The following is a 17,745-nucleotide window of genomic DNA, read 5'->3' on the forward strand; positions in this document are numbered from 1 at the left end:
ATAAGATCATGTCATCTGCAAACAGGGACAATTTACCTTTTTCTTTTCCAGTTCTGAATCCTTTTATTCTTCCTCTTGCCTAATTGCTCTGACTAGGACTTCCAGTACTATGCTGAATAACAGTGGTGAGAGTGGGAATTTTTGTCTTCTTCTAGATTTAGAGAAAAAGCTTTCAACCTTTCCCCTTTAAGTATGATGTTAGCTGTGGGCTTGTAATATATAGCCTTTACTATATTGAATTACAGTCCTTCCTTACCTAAATGTTGAGAATTTTTATTATGAAAGGATATTTAATTTTGTCAAATGATTTATCTTCATCTATTGAAGTGATCATGTTTGTTGTTCTTAATTCTATTAGTACAGCTTATTACATTTATAGATTTGTGTATGTTGAGCTATTCTTGGAACCCAGGCATAAATTCCACTTAATCATGGTGAATGATCTTTTAATGTACTGTTGAATTGGTTTGCTAGTATTTTGTTGAAGATTTTTGTATCTATGTTCATCAGTGAAAAGGCCACTGGCCTATAGTTTCTTTTGTGTAGTGTCCTTGTCTGGATTTGGTATCAAGGTAATGCTGGCGTCATCAAATTAGTTTGAAAGTATTATCTCCTCTTTAATTTTCCTAAACAGTTTGAGAAGGATTGGTATTAGGTCTTCAAATGTTTGGCAGACCCCAGCAGTGAAGTTATCAGGTCCTAGGCTTTTCTTCAATGCAAGACTTTTTATTACTGATTCAATCTCTTTACTCATTATTTTTCTTTGAGATTTTCTGTTTATTATTCAATCTTGGTAGGTTGTATGTGTTTAGGAATTTATCCATTTCTTCCAGGTTATTCAACTTCTTGACATATAACTGTTTATTATTGTCTCTTGTGATCCTTTGTATTTCTGTTACATTAGTGGTAATGTCTCCTTTTTCATTTCTGATTTATTTAAATCATCTTTTTTTTAGTCTAAAAGTTTATCAATTTTACCATTTCAGAAAAGTAACTCTTACTATGGTTGATCTTTTCTATTGTTTTTATAGCCTCCATATTATTTATTTCTGCTCAGGTCTTTATTATTTCCCTGCTTCTGCTTACTTTGGGCTTAGTTTGTTTTTCTTTTACTAGTTCCTTGAGATGTAAAGTTAGGTGGTTTATTTAAGATCTTTTTATTTCTCTTAATGCAGGCATTTATTGCTAATAGCTTTTCTCTTAGAACTGCTTTTGCTGCATACCATAAGTTTTGGTATGTTGTGTTTTCATTTTTCTTTGTCTCAAGATGTTTTTCTTTATTTCCCTTTTGATTTCTACTTTCACTGAATGGTTGGTTGTTCAGGAGTATGTTGTTTAATTTACGCATATTTGTGAATGTTTCACTTTTCCTCCTGTTATTGATTTCTAGTTTCATACCATTATGATCAGAAGCAATACTTGATATACTTTCAGGCTTAAATTTTGGCACCTATCATGTGATCCATCCTGTTGAATGTTCGAATGTACCACGTGCACTCGAAAAGAATGTGTATTCTGCTGCGGTTGATAGAATGTTCTGTATATCTCTGTTAGGTCTATTTGGTCTATAGTGTTCAAGTTTGTTGTTTTCATATTGATTTTCTGTCTGGGTGATCTATCCATTGTTGAAGCTGGGGTTGTTTACAGGTTTAAAAAAATACTATTTCTATGTTTTTTCTATGTCTAAGTAACAAATATTTTAAAGTAAAGCAACTTTAAAAGATTACAATGGAAGTTTTAAACAATGCCTATGTTAAATTATTCTACAACTTGTATTCAAGGGATTAAATGAATAAGCACATCATTGTAACAAAAAGAATACGAAATGACATATATACAGAGCTGACTACAAGTTTCGCTTCTGGATATTCTTAATCAAAGTGCTACAGTAGACAATCTGGTTTTGTAATATCCAAAAAATGCTAATACATAATACTCAAAACGAACTGTAAAATGAAAAGTCCAAATTGAGGCTTCACGTATTATATAATATGTCAGTGTGTGCCAGGTTTTTTTCAGTATGCTAGTATTTTCAAATGAAGGATTTTATTTGAAAGTTTTGTTCACATATTTCAGACTTCAATTTAAATCTCACAGAGCACAAAAGAAGGAATTAGACTAAGACAAACTGTAATGTCACAATAAGACAGTCGCTACAAAGAGGAACATTTAAGACCTCTGAAATTTCAGTGTACTATGAAAGCAATGTGAATATCAATGTTTTGTTAAATGTCATTATGCACATTTAAGCTGCTACAATCATGGTTTTTGGCTATGTATTCATTCTTCTCCTACCATTTGGCTATTAAACTTTCTTTTTCTTTCTTTTTTTTTTTTTTTGAGACGGAGTCTCGCTCTGTCGCCCAGGCTGGAGCGCAGTCGCCGGATCTCAGCTCACTGCAAGCTCCGCCTCCCGGGTTCACGCCATTCCCCTGCCTCAGCCTCCTGAGTAGCTGGGACTACAGGCGCCCGCCACCTCGCCCGGTTAGTTTTTTGTATTTATTTTTAGTAGAGACGGAGTTTCACCGTGTTAGCCAGGATGGTCTCGATCTCCTGACCTCGTGATCCACCCGTCTCGGCCTCCCAAAGTGCTGGGATTACAGGCTTGAGCCACCGCGCCCGGCCTGGCTATTAAACTTTCATTACTTTAATTTCAAAGGCATTGAGTTTGGGAATACTAGTATCAATATAAAATTAAAGCAAAACAATGGTGTAAAATAATTTTACTTAACGTGAACTGAAAGAGTAGTGTTTCTTTGTTAATTTAAAGGATAAGAGTTCTGTATTTTTTTAGGATTTAAGACTTTATATAAATTTATTTATATAATCTGCTGTATTCTTCTAGGTATTATTTTTCCTCTGCAAGCAGTGAGAAACTTTTTTTTGAAAAATACACTGCAGATTTCATATTTATAAATTCAGAAGTGAAACTAAACTATGATGATGAGAAATTAGAATTTAGTTTACAGAGATATTCACTAAAATGTTTATTAATGTTAGCTTTCAAAAGTTATTTTAAATTCTTTAATATTTTCAGCCCACTATTGAGAACTGCTGCTCAGAAAAAAAAAAAAAAAAAAAAAAAGATTCCTTTCAAAATATTACTATTTATTGGCTGGACACAGTGGCTCACACCTGTAATCCCAGAACTTTGGGAGGCCAAGGCTGGAGGATCACTTGAGGTCAGGAGTCTGAGACCAGCCTGGCCATCATCCAAACCCTGTCTCTACTAAAAATACAAAAATTAGCTGGGCATGGTGGAGTGTCCCAACTACTTGGGAGCCTGTGGCAGGAGAATTGCTTGAACCCAGGAGGCAGAGGTTGCAGTGAGCCGAGATGGTACCCCTGCACTCCAGCCTGGGTGACAGAGCAAGACTTCATCTTAAATAAATAAATAAATATACATACACATATATAATATAATATGTATATATAACTATTCACTGACAATGTATTATTCCATTATTCCAAGACATACTTGGAGATATTGCAGGTTCAGTTCCAGAACAGTGGTATAAAGTAACTATTGCAATAAAGCAAGTCATGGAAAGTTTTTGGTTTCCCAGTGCAATATACTGTAGTCCATAAAGTGTGCAGTAGCATTATATCTAAAAACACAATATGTCTACCTTAATTTAAAAATACCTTATAATTAAAATATGCTAATGATCATCTGAGCCTTCAGCAAGTCATGGTCTTTTTGCTGGTGGAGAATCTTGCCTCTATATAAATGGCTGCTGACTAACTGATCGGGGTTGCGGTGGCTGAAGATTGGGCTGGCTGTAGCAATTTCTAAAAATAAGACAACAATGAAGTTTGCTGCATTGATTGACTACTTCTTTCATGTAAGATTTATCTGTATCAATCCTCTCAAACCCTGTTGCTGCTTTATCCACTAAGTTTGTGGAATATTCTAAGTATCCTCTGTTGTCATTTCAATAATGTATACAGCGTCTTCACAGGAGTAGATTCTATCTCAAGAAATCACTTTCTTTGATCATGTATACCAAGCAACTTCTCATCTGTTAAAGTTTTAATGTGAGATGGCAACAATTCAGTCACATCTTTAGGCTCCACCTCACATTTCTAGTTTTCTTGCTATTTTACCACATCTGCAGTCACTTCCTCCACTGAAGTCTTGAATCCCTCAGTCATTCATGAGGTTTGGAATCAACTTCTACCAAACATGTTAATGTTGATATTCGGACCTCTTTTCATGAATCACAAATGTTCTTAATGACATCTAGAATGGTGAATCTTTTCCAGAAGATTTTCTATTTACTTTGCACAGATCCATCAGAGCAATCACTATCTATGGAAGCTATAGCCTAACAAAATGTATTTCTTAAATAATAAGACTTGAAAAAATTACTCTTTACCCATCGGCCACAGAAAGGATGTTATGTTAGCAGGCCTGAAAACAACAGTAATCTCCTTGTACATTGCCATCAGAGCTCTTGTGTAATCAGGTGACTTGCTAATGAGTAGTAATATTTATAAGAAATCTTTTTTCCTGAGAAATAGGTTTCAATAGTAGGCATACAAAATTCAGCATACCATGCTGTAAACAGCTGGGATGTCATACAGATTTTGTTGTTCCACTTATAAAGTATAGGCAAAGTCGACTTAGTATAATTCGTAAGGGTTTTAGGATTATCAAAATGGTAAAACGAACATGGGCTTAAAGTCACCAGCTGCATTTGTTTCTAACAAGAGCATCAGCTTGTCTTCGAAGCTTTGAAGCCAGACATCAACTTCTCTCTAGATACGAAAATCCTAAATGGCACCTTCTTCCAATAGACCTCAGTTTTGTATACAAATTGAAAATTCGTTTTGTTTAGTGTAGCCACCTTCATTAGGTATCTTAGCTAAATCTTCTAGATAATTTGCTGCACCTTCTACCTCAGCACCTATTGCTTCACTTTGTACTTTATGTTACAGAGATGACTTCTCTCCTTCAATCTCACAAAACAACGTCTGCTATCTTCCAGCTTTTCTTATGCAGTTTCCTTATCTTTTTCAGCCTTCATAGAATTGAAGAGTTCAGCTTCAATCAGGTTTTGGGATTAGGTTGCTCTGCTCTAGATTAGGTTTTGGTTTAAGGGAATGTTGTGGCTGCCATTCAAACCACTAAATATTTCTCCATATCAGCAATATGGCTGTATCACCTTTTTTTTTTTTTTTTTTTTTTTTTTTGAGATGAAGTTTCACTCTTGTTGCCCAGGCTGGAGTGCAATGGCCAGTCTTGGCTCACTGCAGCCTCCGCCTCCCCGGTTCAAGTGATTCTCCTGCCTCAGCCTCCTGAGTAGCTGGGATTACAGGTGCCCACCACCATGCCCAGCTAATTTTTGTATATTTAGTAGAGATGGGGATTCACCATGTTGACCAGGCTGGTCTTGAACTTCTGACCTCAGGTAATCCACTTGCCTCAGCCTCCCAAAGTGCTTGGATTACAGGCGTGAGTCACCATGCCCAGCCCTCACTTTTTTGCTTGTTTGTTTGGTTGGTGTTTTGTTTTGTTTTGTTTTGTTTTGTTTTTTTGAGGTGGAGTCTCGCTCTGTCGCCCACACTGGAGTGCAGTGGCGCAATCTCTGCTCACTGCAAGCTCCGCCTCCCGGGTTCATGCCATTCTCCTGCCTCAGCCTCCCGAGTAGCTGGGACTACAGGTGCCCGCCACCTCGCCCGGCTAGTTTTTTGTATTTTTAGTAGAGATGGGGTTTCACCATGTTAGCCAGGATGGTCTCAATCTCCTGATCTCGTGATCTGCCCGTCTCGGCCTCCCAAAGTGCTGGGATTACAGGCTTGAGCCACTGCACCCGGCCTTGTTTTGTTTTGTTTTAAGACAGAGTCTTGCTTTGTCACCCAGGCTGGAGTGGAGTGGCTCAATCTCAACTCACTGCAACCTCTGCCTCCCTGGTTAAAGTGATTCTCATGCCACCATGCCTGGCTAAGTTTTGTATATTTGGTAGAGATGTGGTTTCACCACGTTGGCCAGACTGGTCATGAACTTCCATCCTCAAATGATCCGCCCATCTCGGCCTTCCAAAGTGCTAGGATTACAGGCGTAAGTCACCATGCCCGGCCTAAATTAGCACTTTTAATTTGCTTCATTACTTTTTATTTGCCTTTACAAGTTGGCTAACTGATACAAGAGTCCCAGTTTTCGGTATATCTTGGCTTTTGACATGCCTTCCTCACTAAGCTTGATTATTTAAACTTTTGATTTCAAGTGCTAGATGCGAGATTATTCCTTTCACTTGACCACTCAGAGGCCGTTGTAGGGTTATTAGCTGACCTAATTTTAATATTGTTGTGTCTCAGGTAATAGTGAGTTCTGAGGAGACAGAAAGACAGTGGAACGGCCAGTACACACATAACATTTATCAATTAAATTTACCATCTTATATGGCTCCCCAAAAATATTATCTCAGTGACATCAAAGATCACTGATCACTATAACAGATACAACAATAATGGACAGATTAGAAATATTGTGAGAATTACCAAAATGTGACACAAAGACATGAAGTGAGCACATGCTGTTGGAAAAATGGTGATGACAGACTTTCTGGATACAGGGTTGCCACAAACCTTCAAACTGTAAAATATGCAGCATCTCCAAATTACAACAAGTGAAGCACAATAAAATGAGACATGTCTATAACATGGGCTGTTTGTATATCTTTTCTTCTGAGATCTGTGTCCAATTTTTCATACATTTTTATTTGGTGGTATCTTTTTAGAGTTGGAAGAGTTCATTATATATTCTAAATATAAATCATCTCTCTCTCAAACACACACACACACACATACATATTTAATATCTTCTCCAAATCCATGCCTTCACTTTCTAAAAGTTGTCTTCTGAAGAACATAAGTTTTAATTTGATAAAGTCCTACTTAACTAATTTTTAATATGCTCAGAGATTTCGTTTCCTTTCAAAGATAATTTTGCCTACTCCAGTCATGAGGATAGGCTTTTATATTTTCTTCCAAATTTTATAGGTCCAAATGTAATATTTAGGTATATAAAACATCACAAAATAATGTTTGTGGATGGTGTGAGGTAGGTTATTCAAGGTTTATTCAATTTTTTTTCATGTAATATCTACTTATTCTAACACTATTTCTTTCTTTCTTTTTTTTTTTTTTTTTTTTTAAGTAAAAGCAAGTTTATAGAGAAAGTAAAGAAATAGAAGAATGGCTACTCCATAGGCAGAGTACCCTTCAGCACTATTTCTCATTGAATTTTTCCTATTGAATTTTTCTGGTGTCCTTGTCAAACACAGATTGGTGATTCTGTTTCTGGGCTCTCTACTCCCTCCACTGTAGTATTTGTATATCCTCACATTAATATTACCCTGCTTGAATTTGTAATGCTATAGTACTAAAATCAGATGTTGTTATTCTTCCAATTTTGCCTTATTTTTCAATGTGGATTTAGCTATCCTAGGACCTTTGCATTTTTATAAAATTTAGAATCACCTGGCCATTTCTACAGTTGAGCTGAATGTGGTTTTGATTGGTATTGCACTGATTCTAGTGATTAATTTGTGAAGAATAAATGAGATAACAATATTGAGTTCTCCAATTCAGAAACATAGGCTACCTCTCCATTTATTCAGGTCTTTTAAACTGCTTTCAGTAATGTTTCTAATTTTAGTGTGGGAATTTTGTGTATCGTATGTTACATATGTCCTTTTATTCTGTTATAGACATTATTTTTCATTTTTATTTTCAAGTATTTGTTATTTATATATGTAAATACAACTGATATTGAATTTCTATACTGAGATCTTGCTTATTTCAGTTACTAGTTTTATTTGTTTTGTATTTGTAGATTCCATGGATTTTAAATAATCATATAATCTGGGAATAAGTATGATAAGTTCTCTACTTTTTCTTTTTTATACTCTATGCCTTTTGTTTATTTTTCTTGCTTTATGATACTAAGACATCTTTCAAATGTAAATAATTTTAGTAAGAGTGTACGTCTTTAAAGTACACCAGGTAATTATCCTAGAAAGTTGTAGTAAGGATTTGCGATACCCTTTCCCATGTGGCTATTGTTTATTCTTTGTTTTTTATTCTTTTACTCCCCACTAGCTTCTAAAGCTCCCCAGTCAGCTGTTCCCTAATTTCTTTTAAGTTGTTTGGAATGACAGTGCATACAACTGTCTCATACATAACTAGGTTAACTCTCCAAATTAAAGGTAATGAATTCCTTTATTTATTCATCCGTCTAGAAATAAAGCTTACTTTAGCTTATTGACAACATTTGTAAATGCAATGTAAAAGTCTGAGTAAGGAATAGTACCACATTCATGTGTGCAGCTGACCTTGAGTAATGAATACACTATATTTCGGATGCTTAGTAATATGATTTGAGAATGCCAATGGTTACTCCAAGGTTATCATCCCTGTTCTAATATTCTTCACAAAGATCTGCTTCTGGTAGAAAAGAGCTGATGCTGGTTACCAACAAAAAAATAAGTAAGTAAAAATATAAAGTATCCAGATTTTAGAAAATTATTGAGAAAATTTAACTTTCCTTTGGATACCTTGATCCATGAGTTTGCTTATGCATTTTTAAACTCAGAGTATTTCTAAAAGCCTGTTTCTGCTTAGAAATATGAAAGAAAACATTTTCCATACCTTTTTATAATTTAAGTTAGAAACATTAAAAACAGATACTTTAAAATCTTGACCACCTATGATAACAATGGTGAAAAATTCCTTGGAATTTTCATCACAATGAAAGTCAGAGAGATCCATCAGCCTTTGTTCATCTCCTCATCACCTATAGCCTCTGAAATGCCCTTTGGCCAAGGCTTTATCACCCTTTAAAGTCTAGTTGTCTAGTTGTTTCTGCTTTCAGTTTGAACACTGGACTCTTTGCTGAGGCCAAGAACTAGGGGGTCAAAAGTTGAGCATCTCTGAGCACACCAGGCATCATCTTTCTTCTTCTACTTAATACTATGTACTTAATATACATTTACTTCTACAAAAGTTCTTTCATGAGGAAGATACAGTTTCTCAAACTCTATATGTAATTCAACACTAGCTTTTTTTAAAATGGAGATAAAACTATTTAATATTTAAATGTTAGACATAGATCTTAAAAGCTGAAAAAAAATAGATGGCATATGTCTATGAACAAATGAATAGAAACTAAGTTTTAAATATTTATATTAATATGAACATAGAATAAACTAAAAATATAAAGATAAATATAATAACATTAAAAATTCCTTAATAATAAAAAAAAGTCTTAAAACACTAAGTCTTGCAGGTCAGATATACAATTATTTGTAAGTATTTTACATGTATAGTAACAGTGACTGTGGTTTTAATATTTTCATATTGTATTTACAGCTGTGGGTTAGGCCCTTAGCAGGTGATCAATGACTAAATGTAAATGAATACCAATAGCCTTTGTAATTGGCAGCAGTTTTTTCTTTGAAAATATATAGAGGACATGATTTAAAAGCTAATGTATGGATGATATTATACTCTATATGGTGAACAAATTTGTCATTCAACAGTCACATTTTCAGCCTCATATTTTCATCCCCCATTCTCGTTCTTCCATCTTGAGGCCCTGGCCTCAGAACCATGACAATTATCTCTAATACTCATGAAATGATCCGGGTGTGTGGTTTACCTGGCTTCCATTTCCCTCAATCATTCATCCATAGACCTTTAGCTTTTTTCTTCCAAAAATAATTTTATAGCATGTCAGTTAGATGTATTATTTGGGAATGATAAATTGTGAAAGTTAAATGAAGTGTGAAATGCTCTGCTCTGCGATCCATATCATACATAGAGCAAAAAGAACTGTGTTCCAAGGCTTTGTCATGTAGAGTTCCAAAATTAAAATAATTTTCCCAAAAGGCTGTGCATATTTTAAGTCCCTTCTCCTTCATTAAATACTTCACCCAGACATATCTAGTTATGATAATGTCAGAGACTGATGAGATCAGAGTATGAGACCAGGTACCTTGGGCCCATTATTTTTGTTATCGAGGTCCATTTTCCTTTAAGACTCCACTCACTTATTATCCTGCACCATGCACACATACGCTTAGCTCCAGGTATTTGAGTATATGGTTATCATGCTGCTTGCATGATGGGACAAAACTGATTCATACAGGATGTGTCATCATCCTGTGTTTTAGACCAAAATACATTAAAAGGAAATAAATCTCTGTGAATTACATTTATATGCACAATACAATTTGTCAGAATTTATGTAGGATAGAGATAGACAGGAGGACTTGGGATAGTAAATATTTTTTTCAGTAGGGCACTGAAAGAGTCAATAATTTTGCCTGATTTATTAGACTTGGGGCAATAAGCTGCCTGCTCACAGGGTGGGTTAAAAATTGAGTCAAAGCTGTTTTGAATCATGAGGTATCCTTGGAACTAGATATCTCCTACAAAGTGGAACAAGAAAATAGAAGAATTCTGGCTTGCTCATACAGTGGACATCATGGTGTGCTTGCTGGAGAGAAAGAAAGGAGTCTAGAAGAAAACTTCAGAAGCAAATCTGAGGTTAGTCTCTCATCTCAAGGCTCAACTTTGACCTCATTGATTTTAGGTTCTTCAACAAGAAGTTTCCAAGATATTTAAAAGAGTTTACAAAAGTGAATCTCAAGCAGTGGCCAAGATGGCCAACTAGAAACAGCTAGTGTGCATGGCTCTCACAGAGAGGAATAGAAGGGGCAAGTAAATACAGTACCTTCAAAGGAAACATCCAGCTATTCACAAGGGGATTAATCAAGGAAACAACTTGACCCACAGAGAATGAAGAAAAGCAAAGACAGTACCACTGCCCACCTGGAAGCAACATGAAGCTAGGGGATTCTCCCCTGCCCAGGGAAGTGAGGAGTAAATGAGCAACCCCAGGAAACCATGCTTCTCCAACAGAACTTGGCAACCCTTAGGTCAGGAGATTTCCTTGTGAACTCACTCCTCCAGGGCCTTCAATCTTCAGTCTGACAGACAGCTATGTGGAGTCTCAGCAGAGCAGCCCCTCAGGCATGCATGGAGACACTGAAGACTTAGATATTCCGGCTTTCCAGCAAAAGCAGCTGCAGCTGCACCAAAGTGGGAGGTTAGACTCCCATACATAATACTCGGATAGAGGCTGAATTAAGGGAACTGAGCAGCAACAGCCTGCCAGTCCCACTTCCATGGCACCTCACAAGATAAGACCCACTGGCTTGGAATTCCAGCCAGCTACCAGTAATGGCATTGCACCTCCCTAAGAAGGAGCTCCCAGAGGGGGAGGGCTGGGCTACCATATTTGCTCTTCAGGTTCCTTAGCTGTTCCAGCCTTCAGGCTTTGGAGAGTCTGAGCCAATCCAGGGTGGAAAAGATCCCCCAGCATAGCACAACTGCTCTACCAAAACTCGACTTTAAGCAGGTGCCTGATCTCTTTCCTCTTCACTGGGCAAGACCTCCAAACTGGGACCTCTAGCCACCACTGCCTGAGCTACCCAGCAGACAGATATCTGAAATCCCTCTGGGACAGGCTCCCAGAGGGAAGAGTTGGCTGCCATCTTTGCAGTTTGGGTAACTCAGTTGTGCCAGCATTTTGGCTTTGGAGTGTATGAGACAATCAGGGACTGAAATGGACCCAGCACAGCACAGCTACTCTACCAAAACTTGAGCAGAATGCTTTTTAAAGTGGTTCTGGATTCCATTTCTCCTCACTGGACAGGACCTCCCAACTGAGGCCTCCAGCCACTTACTTTAACTTTTTGTTTAATAAATTTTTAAAATAAATTTTAAAAAAATTAAAAAGAAAAAATTGAACCAATTAATAATAGAAAAATTGGAAACTTACATTAAAAATTCACATTTCCAGCTTTTCTTCATAAATTAGATCCAACAACAGGACACCACGTTGCTGCTTTGGAGTAAATGCTTTGTTGGATGGGAAATTAATCATAAAGCTGAATCAGGGATTATAAATCCCTTATATCATAAAGCTGACGCAGGGATTATATGAAAAAGGAAAAAAAAAAACATGCCATTGTTGCAGGACTTTTCCTTAGTTCAGCTAAAGTCAGGGTCCTTGTACCATGACCATGAAAATTTAGGCTTGCAGACGATTTGAAGGGTGAGTAAGGCAGGGTTTTATTGGGTGAAAAGGAAAAAAACTGGGAAAAGGGACTCTCCGGAAGGCCAGACTCCCTGCTGGTGCACTTTCCGCCTTGCAGCTTGAATCCCAGCTTCCACACAGGAAGACAAGGCGCAAGCCTCCTCCCGGCTGCAATGGGGTGAACTTCTGTTTCTCCACCCCAGTGTGCAGGCCAAGTGGAGTTTTCCTGAGGACCCCTGGCCACCTGTCTGTCTCATTTCCCCCTCTAAAGAAGTGCATCTAACTGCCCTTAGAATAAGAATAAGGAAAAGATCTTAACTACTTCCTGCTGAGAGGGGACTCTGTTTTGGGGAAACAGCTGTCAGAGCTCCCTCAGAGGCTTATCTAAGGGTGCCCAACAGAAAGGGCTGATGTCAGAGACTCTGGTTGCATGACTGTTTGGAGTTTGATGGCCTGAAGCCAAGTAGAGACAAACCGGGTTATTAGAAAATATGCATCAAAATGAAACAAGGGGAGGTGTAAGGACAGCTCAAATATCCTGAGGCCTTTTAACAGTTTGCACAGAGAGAGGGAGGCCAAAAGCCCTACTGGTAATAAATAAAAAAAAAAAAAAAAAAAAAATCTTTAAAAACTTTATCCTCTTGCCAGCATGTTGGGCTTCGGGGTTCCCTTCCCCTGAGACCAATCTTAAGCCAACCAGTTTAAGGTTTGGGAAATTAACTTCTTCCAGTTTGGAGGATGTATCTGAGGGGAGTGTCCCGTAGTACAGAAACACAATTACCTATCTGTGAAGAGTGTACAGAGAAGGAGAAAGGAAAAAAGAAGGCATTTGTCAAAGGAATCCCAGGGGCTCAGGATGCATTTGAGAAGGATACAGACTGAAGATGAATGGCAACCCATCTAGAAAGGGAGGAGCAGGTATCCCTTTGAGAGGTGAAGCCAGCTGGTCTTCCTGGGTCCAGTGGGGAGTTGGAGAACTTTTCTGTCTAGCGAAAGGTTTGTAAATGCACCAATCAGCTCTCTGTAAAAATGCACCAATCAGCGCTCTGTGTCTAGCTAAAGGTTTGTAAACACACCAATCAGCACTCTGTAAAATGGACCAGTCAGTGCTCTGTAAAATAGACCCATTAGCCGGATGTGGGTGGGGCCAAATAAGGGAATAAAAGCTGGCCACCCAAGCCAACAGCAGCAACAGCAGCAACCCGCGCAAGTACCCTTCCACGCTTTGGAAGCTTTGTGCTTTTGCTCTTCACAATAAATCTTGCTGCTGCTCACTCTTTGGGTCCCCACTACCTTTATGAGCTGTAACGCTCACTGCAAAAGTCTGCAGCTTCACTCCTGATACCAGCAAGACCATGAACCCACCTGGAGGAATGAACAACTCCCAATGCACCACCTTTAAGAGCTGTAACACTCACTGCAAAGATCTGCAGCTTCACTCCTGAAGTCAGGGAGACCACGAACCTACCAAAAGGAAGAAACTCTGAACACATCTGAACATCTGAAGGAACAAACTCCAGACACACCATCTTTAAGAACTGTAACACTCACCACGAGGGTCCGCAGCTTCATTCTTGAAGTCAGCGAGACCAAGAACCCATCGGAAGGAACCAATTCTGGACAGACCTGGTTCCCTTCTCTTCCTAGCAGATACCTGTGGTACTTGACAGAGAAAGGGAAGAGCATCCTCTTTCCCTCCTCCATTCTTGCGTCTCCAAATCCTGGTGACCTTGGCAGGTGCCACCACAGGTTTCAAAGCAGCTTGCACCCATGAAGCAGGAAGGGCCTAGAGAATAGGAATTATCTGCTCTAACCTATGTCTTTTTCCCTCCTACTATCAGTAACCTTGGATTCCCTGGACCTCATTTATGCCATGGATACTAATGTGGCCTTTATATGTGAAACAGGAAGCTTGGGCTTGGCTTAATCAGCAGGAATCAGCCACATTCCCCTATGCTGTGCCTTCTGACTTCCATTATTGTCTGCCTCTGGATCTCTTATATACAGTTTTCTTTCCTAGGGCTTTGACCCAAAGCTTGGAATTGAGTTTGGGACAAAAATGTGTCTGTGGAATGTTGCATGGAATCCTGAATGCTAAGGTGAATTGAATGGAACTGAGTCCTCCTCTAACAAGCAAGAGAAAAGGATGTCTTATGACATACCCAGATAACTGGTGGCTATAGTTACGCTTCCTAGGATTTGGGTGCATGGTGCTTGCCTTTGGTTGCACCCTTGGTCTTACTTTCCCAAAAAGAAAACCTCTGAGTGATGGACATCCTTCTTATTTCTATCACCTGACAGGATTTGCAGGATTATTGCTCAGAATTAGAATATTGATCCAGATATTTACATTACCCATCTTTCTTAATCTTTTTGAGCTGCAGCTGGAGATTGCTGGTTGTTTCACAGGAACAAGTAGGGTTAGTTTGAAAGTATAGGCAAAAACTTAACAACAACTAATGAGTTTAGAATGTAATGACAAATGTATAAGTTTTAAAGTATAATTGCTCTCTCTCCAGTCCTTATTTTTGTTAAAAATCAAATAACCATATGACTGAGTTGTTTGCAAAATAGACTTTAGTTTTATACTTGGCATGATTATTTGCATAAAGTACAACAAGAATAATTACTTCTACATAGGCCTTTTGGATTCCCTTTGATGGAACTCTGTTTCCCCAAGGAATCTCAGATAACACCTTTTAAATCCAAACCCAGGAATGGGTTTGTATCCTCAAATACCTGTGACTTGGGTGATTCTCTCCTCATAAGGTCCCAACATAAACGTGGAGCTCCTGGGCCTCCACTCAATGTTACAGAATGACATTCTTTACTGACCACAGATAAGGAACACTGTACAGGGACTGTGTAGGCAAGGGTATGAGGCCAGTTTCCCCACTGGGCTTTTATTGGCTCTACAAATCAAGATTGACTCTTTAAAGGGAAGCACACACTTCCAGTCAAAGCCTTGGTGAAACTACCAGTTTTTCCAATTGTGTCCTCTGGAAAAAGAAAATGTATTCTTATTGCACTGATGCAAAAGACCATATTGCCGTAAGTTAAGAATACTCACGGATAGTTTCCCAATTCTAGAGGAACCAGGCACAGAGAAACAAACATGCTCCAAATCTTGATCACAAAAATATATCTTACTCAATTATTAAAGGCTGTAAATAGTTCACAATAAGTTTCCTTGACTCTGAAAAGAAAAACAAGGATCAGCAATATTCCAAGCAAAAATCAAAAAGGTTGCTTCAGTTTCCTGAGTTCAGTCTTTTAGTTCTTGTACATTTTCCTTTATTGTAATGTTACAATCTCCAAAGTTACTACAAGTCTGTATTTGAGAGCACATACCAAAGCTGTATAGCTTATTATAAACTATCTTTTGACAAGGATTAAAACAGGACGATTGTCTGTGAATAACAAAAAATCCAAGGTAGTTACAGTTAGAAACACAATTTACACAGAAGTTTGGTTATCTCTGTAGCTTACGATAACTTAACAACCTTAATTATGATTGACAGCATATACTTAGACATTAGAACTTTAGAAATCTCATACAATTTTGGGATATATGTTAGTATTATTCATAAAAACGTAACATAAAGAAGATTGAACATCATTTTGGCAATCCCATGTACCTAAATATGTCAAATAATCCTGTTTACCTCTCTTTTCTGGATGTTTCAGAGGCCCCCTGAAGTATCCAAAAAGCCAGGTATCAGGAGAGATAATTTTGAAACTGAAGTTTGATTTTGGGAAGACTGTTAAATTTATGTTCAAGGTTTAAAACACTTGATATTATGAAATAGAATTCTAGATGACCATAAGTTACTTATTTTGCAAAAATGATGACTCAGAAATTTTAAAGAAGCAAAAATCTTTTATAATCTTTTATACATTTTGCCAAAGAGAAGAATAGTGCCTTAAGAAAACCTTGTTGTGCTTTTATTTTAATGATCAATTTACAGAAAAACCATATGGTACTATTTTTTAATTTAGTCAGTGTGTTCACATCGAGAACCTCTTCTGCAAGATTAATTTCCAAAATCCTCCCATCACTTGTTGGAATCTTCAGCTTTATTCTATCTAATTCAAAACAACCCTTTAACCCTAGGCAAAAATTTACATTTCCATGTCTTTGTATAACTTTTCACACACACACACACACACACACACACACACACAAACACATGTTACACTTTTTTTTTTTTGAGACGGGGTCTCACTCTGTTGCCCAGGCTGGAGTGCAGTGGCATGATCTTGGCTCACTGCAAGCTCTGCGTCCCGGGTCCACGCCATTCTCCATTCTCCTGCCTCAGCCTCTCCAGTAGTTGGGATTACAGGCACCAGCCACCACGCCTGGCTACTTTTCTTTTGTATTTTTAGTAGAGATGGGGTTTCACCGTGTTAGCCAGGATGGTCTCGATCTCCTGACCTCGTGATCAGCCCGCCTCGGTCTCCCAAAGTGCTGGGATTACAGGCATGAGCCCATTTTACTCTTCTTACACAACTTGCATGTAAATCTGTTTCCAGTAGTCTCAATTAAATGTTATAATGGTAACTCCTAGCAATTTTTAACTTTAATGTAATACCCGGTATGTTGTTTTAATTGTGTGCTATGTGCATAATTAAAGGTGTGGTTAATTCCTCATGTCCCTAGGCCTTACCAGTTGTAAAGCCAGCAGTTCAAATAGTTCTCAAAACCCAGAAAGCAGTTTATAACTGTAAAATATTTAGCAAAGCTTGCATCTGTCCTGCATAGTTTAGTTCACCTGTTTACATTTTAACGACACCTGCATTTTACCAATAATCTTTAAGGCTGTTTTTATTTCTCAGAGATTAAAGTCACATGAACTAAAAGGTACCACAGTTTTTATCTTCCCTTTAAAAACGTATTTGATCCAAGCACTTGTCTTTCTTAGGCAAAATTAATTAGAGCTTTTTCTACAGATATTACACACATCACAGACACAGGAAGGAGAAAGCCCAGGTCCCACAAGATTCTTTTCATGACCAACACTTTACAGCGAATATATAAAGTGATAGTTGGGGGGCCTGGAGTAGTAAAAAGTCTTCTAAAAGGAAAAAAAAAAAAAAAAAAAACTATAAAAGTTAACTGCTGATGGGGTGAAGAGGGAAGAAAAGAAACAATTTTAAAATAGCTGGGGAGGAATATCTTATTCTAATGCAAGTGGTTCCTCCACCAGGGAGACAAGTTTAATTGCTGTGGGACAGAGCTGGCCCCAGGATGGGGAGACTCCAAGGGCACGTGGCAGAAAACGCCAGCCAGCCACCCGGGGTGCCTTGGGCCATGTGTCCCAGCTCCGCAGGCAGTGAGGGAGTGGAGGGGAGCCGCTGCTTGCTGGTCCGTTCCGAAAAAGGAAGGAAAGGCCATGGAGACTGAGGCCGACCTTTTAGACACCTGGGAGTGACTGAGGTGGGGGCATGATTTCCCCTACCCTCAGAAATACTAGGATGAAAAAGCTTAGAAGCCACAGTGAGAGGTTTTGAGTTCCCATTTCACTCATCACTTTTCAAGTCCTATGTTGTCTGCCAAAAATGTTGCAGGACATTTCCTTAGTTCACCAAAAGACAGGGTCCTTGTCTCACAGCCATGAACATTTAGGCTTGTAGAT

Source organism: Rhinopithecus roxellana, chromosome 14, assembly GCF_007565055.1.
Source record: "Rhinopithecus roxellana isolate Shanxi Qingling chromosome 14, ASM756505v1, whole genome shotgun sequence".
NCBI lineage: Eukaryota > Metazoa > Chordata > Mammalia > Primates > Cercopithecidae > Rhinopithecus > Rhinopithecus roxellana.